Source organism: Dipodomys merriami, unplaced genomic scaffold (genome assembly GCF_024711535.1).
Source record: "Dipodomys merriami isolate MVZ:Mamm:240054 unplaced genomic scaffold, mDipMer1.0.p SCAF_71, whole genome shotgun sequence".
NCBI lineage: Eukaryota > Metazoa > Chordata > Mammalia > Rodentia > Heteromyidae > Dipodomys > Dipodomys merriami.
Genome location: NW_027206302.1, coordinates 5,477,357 through 5,487,964, shown reverse-complemented (window position 1 = coordinate 5,487,964; position 10,608 = coordinate 5,477,357).

The window sequence follows — 10,608 nt, the reverse complement described above, 5'->3', positions numbered from 1 at the left end:
TTTGCTAGTTACGGTACTATTCATTGTTAGGTTGTTTCCCATTCCCTCCCTTCCATAACTTTGAATGTACCATCCCAGTCTCTCCTGTCCTATAAAGTTTCTGCTAAGAAATATGCTGTTAGCCAACTGGGACTCCCTTACATGTGACTCAGCATTTTTCTCTAGTAGTTTGTAGATTTCTGTCTTTATCTTTTGCTTTGGACAGTTGGATTATACTGTGACTTGAAGAGGATTTTTAAAAATCTCTTATGGTACCTGTGAACTTAAACGAACCACATGTCCATCTCTTTCCCAATATCGGAAAAAATGTTCACAATTATATTACTGAATCAGTTTTTCCTTTCTTTTTTCTCCTTAAAAAAACCCATAATGTGAAGATTTGCTTGCTTATTGGTGTCCCATATATCTTGAAGGCTTTTTTTTTCTCTTTTGCTTTTTTTCCCCTCTGCTCTCTGTCTGATTTCAAAAGACCAGTCTTCAACCTCAGAAATTCTTTCTTCTGCCTGATTTATTCTACTGTCAAGGTTCTCAATTGTATTTTTATTCTACTTACTAACTTCTTTAGCTTGAAGATTTCTGTTTGGTTCTTTTCTTCATGAACTTTATCTCTTTGCCAAATTCTCACTAATGCCATGAGTTATCTTTCTAATTTCATTGAGTGGTCTGTGTTCTCTTGTATCTGATTCCATTTCCTTCTAGTCGTTATTTTGAATTATTTTTCAGGTAATTCATCCGTCTACTTTCTCTGATGGAAAATGAGTCTGTCATTGTGTTTCTTTAGAGGTATCAGGTTAGCTATTTTTTTCCATACGTTTTGCTTTCCTATGTTGACATTTATATATGGGAGAGCTCAGTTGCATCACTACCTTCATAAAATGCGGGTCGTAGAAGACTTTCTGCTGCATGGACTTCAGTTGTAGGTGGAGGCTCTCATGTGGTATGTGGGTAGCTCCTTCCGCTGTAATCGAAGCTGGCAGGTGTCTCAAAGAGCCTATGATGCAGGGGTTGTATGATTGCACTGCCAGCTGGGTGGCAATTCCCTTAGATAGGGTGAATTCAGTGGCAACACAGCACAATAGAACTGATTGTAGATGTGAGGAGAATGATCAGTTTCTTTGGATCATGTTGGGGCAAGGTAAGTGCAGGACAGTGTCTCTGGTGAGTGCCTGAGAGCCACACAGAGAACTTCACAAGTCCTTGCCTAAAGGAAGGTTGTCCAGCTGCTTCCTTGAGTCCATAGGTTACTTGTCTGCTTTTTAGGACCCCAGTGGGCTGGGTTTCTGAGAACAGGTTGCTCAACGGCTCCCTCATACTGTAAGACAGTCAGGTAGGCAGTCCAGTTAGCAGCTTCCTGGGGCCAAGAGTGCACAAACTGCTTAGGTGGGCTTTCCAGATGCCTCTTGAGGCCAGTTGGAGAAACGTCAGGCCATCTGTCCCGGTAGGCAGGGCCAGCTGTTGTCTTTTCTTTGGGTCTTGTGGCGTGGAGGAGAGCACATCCGGTTCTTCTACTCAGCCGTCTTGCTGATGCCACTCCTCATGTCTTTCCTTGTACCAATCCCTGTCATTTGGGATATGAGGTTCAACCAGTCAGTTCTTATCTCTGGGTCAGCTTCCTAGGAAAGGGGTGACTGTGGAGGGGAGAGGTGAAAACCTAAATGGGGGGACTATCTAAGGTAGCTGCACCATCAGCTATTTAAATAAAAGTAGCCAAATAGCTGTATGGGACAGTTCAACTTGTTGGAATGGAAGAATCAAAGCCACACACAGTACAGCCCAGAGTCAATTCAGAAGGCCAGTGCTGAGGATCAGCAAGTGGCAGTTTCAAAGCATTGTTTAGAAGCCTGTGTTCTAGCTGCTTGGGAGGCTGAAGAGGGAAGATCGCTTGAGCTCAGGAGTTTGAGACTACCCTGGGTAAATGAGACAATTTAACTTTCTTAAAAAGGAAGAAATGTGGAGGTAGTTGGTAGGAAACCAATAACAACAACAAACCAAGCACAAAGATTTTTCTCCTGGGACCGCAGGGGACCAGTCTGGGAGTGCAATGGCACAGGTCAGGGCATTAGTTTTTTTTTTTTCCCTAGTAATTTTTTGGACAAGTTAATTTAGAAATTGTGTTGATGAATTACTTTGCTTAAAAATTAACGAAATCTAGCTGGGCACTAGTGGGTGCCTTCAGAAGGCTGAGGTCTGAGGATCACAGTTCAAAGCCAGCCAGTAGAAAAGTCTATGAGATTCTTCTCTCTATTTAACTAGCAAAAAGCTAAACGTGGTCTGGGAAGGTGGCTCAGTGGTAGAGTGCTTGCCTTGCATGCATGAGGCCCTGGGTTTGATTCCTTAGCACCACATAAGCAGAAAAAGCTGGAAATGACACTGTGGCTCAAGTGGTAGAGTGCTAGCCTTGAGCTGAAGAGCTGAAGAATAGCACCCAGCCCAGAGTTCAAGCCCCACAACTGACAAAAAAAAAAGCTAAAAATGAAGTGTGGCTCAAATGGTACAGTGCTAGCCTTGGACAAAAAGCCTAGTGAGCATGTGAGGACTTAAGTTCCAGCTCCAATACACACACACACACACACACACACACACATACACACACACACACACACACACATCTAAGCTTTTATGAGAAAGCATAGTATTAGATGAAATGAAAAAGCAGAGGCTTTGCCTGCTGACCAAGTCATGCCCAAAAGGGCATCCTAGGTCCTAGTTACCACCCTAGGCTACATTCTTTGTCTCCCGGTACCTTCTAGCATGCTGCTTCCTGTCTCTGAGGAATGAGGTCATGTGCCCTAGTTTAGTTTGAGAAGCAGAGATTAAGACATATCAGAGCAATTCCATCAGAAAGAATGACACCACCCCCATTTGTTAGGAAATGGACAGACTTGGAAAAAATTATATTAAGTAAAGTAAGTCAGACCCCAAAAAGCATAGGTCCCATGATTTTCCTTATTTGCAATAACTAGTATATGTGTACGACAAGCAGAAAAGGTCAAACACTATGTACATTTGACCATATAAGATGATGTTAAGTGAAATGAACCCAAGATGGGGACACAAGAAGTTTTATCTTTCTTACTTTTGTTTTTAATGTATTTATAATGTACTATGTGATTTGTTTTGGTTCTTTTGTATGTTCTTCCCCCAAGGTATAACCCCTGTTGTCACTGTATTTGATTCTGGTGCCCTGCATCTTGTTTATACATTTTTCTAATTTGGGGAGGGGAAGGGAAACAACAAAATGCTGAAATAAGGATACAGGTCGACCCATTGTAACAATGAGATGTACAAGACACTATGTTGAAAACAAATTTTACAACTTCGGAGAGGAGGGGAGGGAGGAATTGGGGAGGTGGGGAGGGAAGGGATGGAGGTAACAATGCTCGATAGGAAATGTACTCATTACCTTACTCGTGTAACTATAACCCCTCTGAACAGTATCTTTACAATAAAAAAAATATAATAAAAAACAAAAAGACATATCAAGGCAAAGAATTTGAAAAAACAATTTTAAGTGCAACTTCCCAACCCACCAGGGTCAAGCCTCCCCCTGGGAACGGCACACAGTGTGAACACCTACTGGGAGATGCTGGCTTGGGGATACATGAGTTCTGCCTGGCTCTCTCCTTCAGTACCACAGTACTGAGGACAGTAACACATGGTGAGGCCTTCTGTCACAGACCACACCCCTGCAGATGCCAAATCTCTCCTTTCTCCCCTGAGGCCACAAATGCCACCTCCAGCAGCACTCAAAAGCCTTTCTCTGTTCAACATCACTGACCTGATGCAAACCTTGTTCCTCCAGGAACCCTGGATCCAGGAGGAAAGCTCTGTGCAAAGAGCCGTCTCTGGGGTCACTGAAGCACAAATATAGAATGTGCCTCTTGGAGAGCCAGGTGTGAAAGGAAAGATTGCAAAGAGGGTGTGTAGCTCGGGCACGCAGGTCCCCTCAGCAGGGGTCTAGAGAGAACCTCCTAATAATAAAGCAGACCTTCAAGTTCAGGATCACAAGTTGCCTGCAGGACAAGGAGCTGTTTTAAATGTGACTTCCTGTCTCACCAAGTTGGAGGTGTGTGGGGTCTGTATCTAATTCAAGGCCAAACTATTTGCGAATTTAGACATATCTTTTAATAGGACTTTGGTCACAACTGTGAGGCATGACATTCTTTTCTGAAATGGAATGGGAGGGATAGCAAGAAACTAGAATATTCTTTTATTTTTATTATATATGATATATGATATATATATATATATATATATATATATATATATATGTATTGATGCCAGTACTGGGACTTGAATTCAGGGTCTCATGCTCTCCCATGGCTTTTTGGCTCAAGGCTGTCACTCAACACTTGAGTCACAGCTCCACTTCCAGCTTTTTGCTGGTTAGAAACATGATCCTGGGCTGGCTAAGAAACATGATCTTCAGCTCTTAGTCTCCTGAGTAGCTAGGGATTACAGACATGAGTCACTAGTGTCTGGCTTACTTCTGCTTTTTTGTTTTTGTTTGTTTTGCTGGTTAGCTGGACGTAAGAGTCTCAAGGGCATTGTTGATATGTTCAAAGACATTGGCTTTGAACCATGATCCTCAGATCTCAGCCTCTCAGGTAGCTAGGCTTAGCAGTGTGAACTCTCAGGACTTGGCAGAAATTGGAATACTCTTTACCGAGGTGTTAATGGTGAGTCTCCACTTTGGGCTTCATGGGCAGCAGAGACCAGAGATGTTGGACCCCAGCGAGGGCTGGGATGTGGATGTGATGCAAGCCCTTGCCAGGGAGATAGGGACAGAGAAGCCCTGAAGGACAGACAACCAACTCCGGCAGCATAGAGTCAGGCTCCAAGGAAAGATCTGGCCCTCTGCCCCTTTAGTCCCTTCCTGTTTAATCCTGTTAAATGTTACTGTCTGGACCTAGCTGTGCTCTTGGGGGGTATTTAGGAAGGAAATTTCAAGACAGCAGGAATAATCCAGAGAAATGTGATCCAGGAACGAAAGAACAAGCTGACCGGACACAAAGCAGCTGTGTGAAATGCAGGTGACAGCCAGGACACAGGAGCAGTCCTTGGAAGTTGTCTGAGCCCCGTGCGGGGAGAAAAGCATGATGAAGGGCCAAACTTTCTTCCAGGCAAGTTGTTTGGGGACTTTGACTGTCCCTATCTAGATTTAAAGGAGAAGGTTGACTTTGAAGGGCTGGAGGGCTCTGTGAGGGCAGCAGCAGAGTTCTAGTACTAATGTCTTAGCCATTTGTTACTATTTCTACATTTCCCCAAACTCTCAATGGAGAAATAGAAGGATATCAACCATCACAGCCCACACAGATGGCAGCTATGCAGCAGGCCAGCAATGAAGCTGAGCCTGTTCGCTGAGAAGGTTCAAATGGGACAGTTCTCCCCAGCTCCTGCCTCAGCTGTACTGCCAGCTGATGGGAACCTCCACTTCTCGTTCACCCCATACATTTCTGGAGAAGTCTTGGGAGTCCTTTTTTTTTTCTTTTAAAGAGAAAACAAAACAAAAGCCAAACAGAACCAGGAAACATAGAGAAGCAGAGAAGAGCAATCCTTGGTTCTCCACATATATTTCATTTCAGTTGGCAAGTAAGATTCCCTCCCTCCTTCCCTCCCTCCCTCCCTTCTTTCCTTTCTTCCCTCCTTTTCTTCCCTCCTTTCCTTCCCTCCTTCCCTTCCTTCCTTCCTTCCTTCCTTCCTTCCTTCCTTCCTTCCTTCCTTCCTTCCTTCCTTCCTTCCTTCTTTGTTGTGCCAGTACTGGAGTTTGAAAATACCCTACCAGGTATATTTGTTTACTTAGAAACAACCAAACTCACCCAACAACTTTGACTCATCATCATCAGGAATCCTTCATGCCAGCACCCAGTTATAAAACTCCAAATGGGTGTTTCCAATCTCAGTGACTGAATATTCCAGTTTTTGCCCTTGGTTTGCTGACAAACAGAAAGCCTAAAGTGGGCTTCCTTTTCAGGGAAAGGGCCTCATCCACCTGGAGTTCTCAGAGTAAACAAGCCCTTCTATGGCTTTTGGGCATCTGTGTTGACCTGCCCAGAAGTGCTCTTTCTTTTGGGCTGGGAAATCCTATTTGAACCTAAAATATAAAATCCATACATTCATACAAAATCTAATTTATAATGGCAATTATTGGATGGACCAAGTTCCTGATAGTACTTACTTTTGGCCTGTTCTAGAGCACAAACTATAAACAAGACCAAATTGTTTAAAAAGAAACAAATATATGAACTGGTTGATACCCAACAAAGATATTGCTGGAAGCAGACCTGAAGGGCAAAGTAGACATTTGTCTGGTAGACAAGGGACCAGCCGGGATGGCAAATGTACAGCTGGTATCCTGTCACTTCCCTCTCTTTTCCTGCTACTTCCCTGCCTGTGGCAGACATCATTCATCAATCATCACATCTCATCCTGTCCAGCCTGGATTCTGCCTTATCATAGTTTTCATTTCCTTTTTTCTTCTCTGTGCTAAAATGTTTTTTTTTTAAAAAAAAAAAAACTGCTCAGATATGGTGCTATTTATTAAACACAAACAGAATGTCTTTTAAAAGAATAAACGTGTTCTTATACAATAACAGTATGGTACCTACTAACAAAATTAGCAATAAATCCTTTGTGTTGTCTAATACCTAGTCCATAGTTAAATTCCTCTGACCATCTCAAAATGTTTAAGGTTGTGTTTCCTTGCAGCCCCTCTAGAATTCCAGTGTTAAGTAGAAGTGGTATTTTTAGATGCCTGAGCCCAAAGCATCTGCAGGCTGCTCTTTGGGAAATGGAAGAGACCTCTGCGTCTCTGACCTTAGGATGACCTTGTCCCTTCCTGGATAAGGCATCCACAGTCTACCTTCCAATCTCAAAATTCCAGTTCTCTGGATCTTTGCTTCTATGGGGGGATCAGAGGAAGCCTCTTGCAAACAGGACTCTGGAACTCTGGGTCCCAGATTTTCCAGGGATGACCCCAGCAGACAGCTGTGCATTGAATAAGTAGGTAATTTACATAAGAGGGGCCTTTGGGGCCCTCAGTCACCATCCAGACTGTCCCAGGTCATCTGACCTTCTGCTACCCAGGGACAGCACCTGTGTATTTTAGAATCAACAACCACTGTGCCAGCATGGATTTTCCATTTCCTGTGCATGTCTGCAAGGAGATTGAAGGCTCAATTTCAGGACGCCTAAGCCTGCACAAAGGCAGTGATGATGGCTATTGTCTGCAAAATGGCTCATTGTGGAGATAGGGTGGGGGGCCATGAATTAAGGCAAGAGACTTTCGATCAATGCCTGTCGATTCCTTCCTCGGGGAGCTGAGATTGTACTCCACAGACAAAGGTCTTCTTTGGTGCAAGACACACTGAAGTCCGGGGGTAGGATCTCCCCAGGGAAGGCAGTGAGTATTTCACCTATGCTGCATTCCTCAAGGGTCCTGCTGAGGACCAGGGCCTGACAAAGAGGTCGGGAGACCTGGAGATGAAGCAGGAATAAGATAAGGCAGCCCAGAGTGGGATTCCAAGGGCCACTGGGAAACTCTAGGATGGATAAAGGGACCCAAGGGTTTGTATTTTGATCTCATAGATTTTTTTTATTAATTAAAAAATGACTTTTTTTTAGCTTTGTTAGGGAAAGTGGGACCTTTATCTTTATTGTTTCTATTTCTGTCTGTCTCTCTCTCTTCTATTTCCCTTTTCTTTCCTTTTGTTTATTTCTTCATTCATTCACTTAGTCATCATTTACCCAGTGACGGCCTGCAAGGACCTTCCCACTTGACGGACACTGTGTCCTGGGCTTAGGCTAAGATAGCTGTGAAGGCTAGACATCAGACAGTTCCCACCTCACGAGGCTTACAAAACCAGTGTGAGACAGGTGCCAGATGATCAAGGTGATTATGCAAGATTACAAATTGTACTGAGCTCTGTGTGTGTGTGTGTGTGTGTGTGTGTGTGTGTGTGTGCGCGCGCGCGTGCGCGCGCCTGAGCATTTTTGGCTCAAGGCTAGCATTCTATCACTTCAACCGCAGCTCCACGTCTGGCTTTTTGATGTTTAATTGAAGATAAGAGTCTCATAGACTTTCTTGCCTATGTGGATTTGAACCAATTTCCTCAGGTCTCAACCTCCTGAGGAGCTAGGATTACAGGCTTGAGCCATGGGTACCTGGCTGTACTGAGTTTTATGAAGGAAACGAAAGCTCAGAGACAGGAAGTCAGGCCGCCTCCTTGGTGCTCCATGCTGTGTGTGTGTGTGCTCTCTATGGGTCCAGGGAGAAGCCCGGCTCCAGGCCATCCTCCCTCTCTTTCCTCACAGTTGGGGCACCAGAAGTTTCCCTTATCCATGGGGCTCATGCCAAGACCCGCAGGGGATGCCTGAGAATGGCAGACAGTAGTGCCCCTGATGTGTACCAGAGTTTTTCCTACTCAGGTATATTATGATCACATTTAATGTATAAATTAATGATCAGTAATAGAATGATAATGATCAGTAATAGAACAATCCTAGCAATATGCTGTAATAAAAGTGATATGGCTGAGGCTTCTCTCTGTCTCAAGAGACCTACCTGAAGTGCATTCCCCTTCTGGGGATGCTAACAAATGATCCAGTGCCTCTGTGAATGTAGTGGATGATGTGTTAGGCATCAGATAGCTGAGAGGACTTTTGACTTTTAACAGGCAGAAGAGCATACAGTCTGACAAAGGGTGACTCATGGTCTGGGTGGGTGGAGCAGGATTATGAGAGTTCATGCCAATCAGAATGGCACATGATTTAAAATGTATAAACAGTTTCTTTCTGAGCATTTCCACTTAATATTTGCAGACTGTGGGTAATCAAATCTGTGGACAGTGATGATACAGAAAAGAGGGGATTACTGTCCTTGTCTCCTTCCTGTGCCTGTGGCCTACACTTGGTGCCAGATGCCAGTGCTTCTCTCTGCCTTCCAGCAGGAGGTATAGAGAGCTCCAGCCCAACCCTGGGGACTTGGTGTCAAGATTTCTTGGCTGCTGATTAGGCCTTAACCTTGAGTCCCAGACCTAGTCCTGTGTCAAGAGAGGCTGTGATTTTTTTTTTCCTCCTACAAATACAGATCTTAATTTTCATTGAGATACTAATTTACATATAGTGAAACACACTATCGTGTTCTATCATGGTTTTTTTTTGGGGGGGGGTAGGGTGTTTGGCTTATTTTCAAATGATTAGTATTGGATACATACACGTTTACAATTATTCTATCTTCTTGATTTTTTTCTATCTTCTTGATTAACAGGCTCTTATGATATGAAATGTCTCTACTTAGCCCTAGAGTTTGTCCGTGGGTTGAATCTTTCTCTGAAATTAATCTTTGCCAGCTTGACTTTCTTTTCATTAGTGTTTTCATGATATATCCTTTCTCATCCATTTCTCATCCATTCCTTTTTTTTTTTTTTTTTACTTTTTTTTTGGGGGGGGGTCTGGTCGTGGGTCTGAATTCTGGGCCTGGGTGCTGTCCCTTAGCTCTTCAGCTCAAGGCTAGCACTCTACCACTTGAGCCACAGCACCACTTCCGGCTTTTTGCTTTTTGCTTATGTGGTGCTGAGGAATTGAACCCAGGGCCTCAGGCATGCAAGGCAAGCACTCTACCACTGAGCCACCTTCCCAGCCCCTCATCCATCCATTTTTTTAACCTTGCTGCATTATTATATTTAAGGCATATATTCTGTGTTCAGGGTATGGGTGGACATTGCTCCTTTATAGGCAGACAATTTCTGTGTTTTGTTTTTGTTTTTTGGTGATTTCTGGAGCTTGAACTTAGGGCCTGACACTGTCCTGAGCTTTAGTACTCAAAGCTGGCACTCAACCACTTGAGTCACAGCCCTACTTCTGGCTTCTGTTGGTAGTTAATTGGAGATGAGTCTCATGGGCTTTCCTGCCTAAGCTGGCTTTGAAGTTCGAGTTTCAGATCTGGCTTCCTGAGCAGCTACGATTACAGGCATGAGCAAATGTCTGTCTTTTAATTGGAGTGGTTAGTCCATTTAGATCCAATGTGACCAGTGACTTGGTTGACTGGAAAAGTACGATGTTGCTATCTTATACCTAATTTTTCCCTTTCATTATTTTTCATTTTCTTTCACCCATGTCTGCCTTCTTTGGATTGAGATTTTTTTTTTTTGTCTTGAGAGAGAATTTTCTATATTTTAAAAATTCTAATGAGAATTATTATTTTTTTATTGGCATGAGGCTTGAACTCAGAGCCTCACACTCTTGCTTGGCTTTTTTGCTCAAAGGTGGCATTCTGCCACCTGAGCCACAGCTCCACTCCTACTTTATGGTGGCTAATTGGACATAAGAGTCTTACAGACTTTCCTGTCTGGGCTGGCTTTAAATTGCAATCCTTAGCTCTCAGCCTCCTGAGTAACTAGGACTATAGGCATAAACCACCAGTGCCTGGCTAATGAGAATTTTTAATATCTTAGTTATTTTCTCATCTACTAGATTTTTTTTTGGGGGGGGGAACTGTCATGGGACTTGAACTCTGGGCCTGCACTGTCCCTCAGCTCTTCATCTCAACACGAATGTTCTACCAATTGAGCCACAGCGCCACTCCTGGTTTCTGGTAGTTAATTGGAG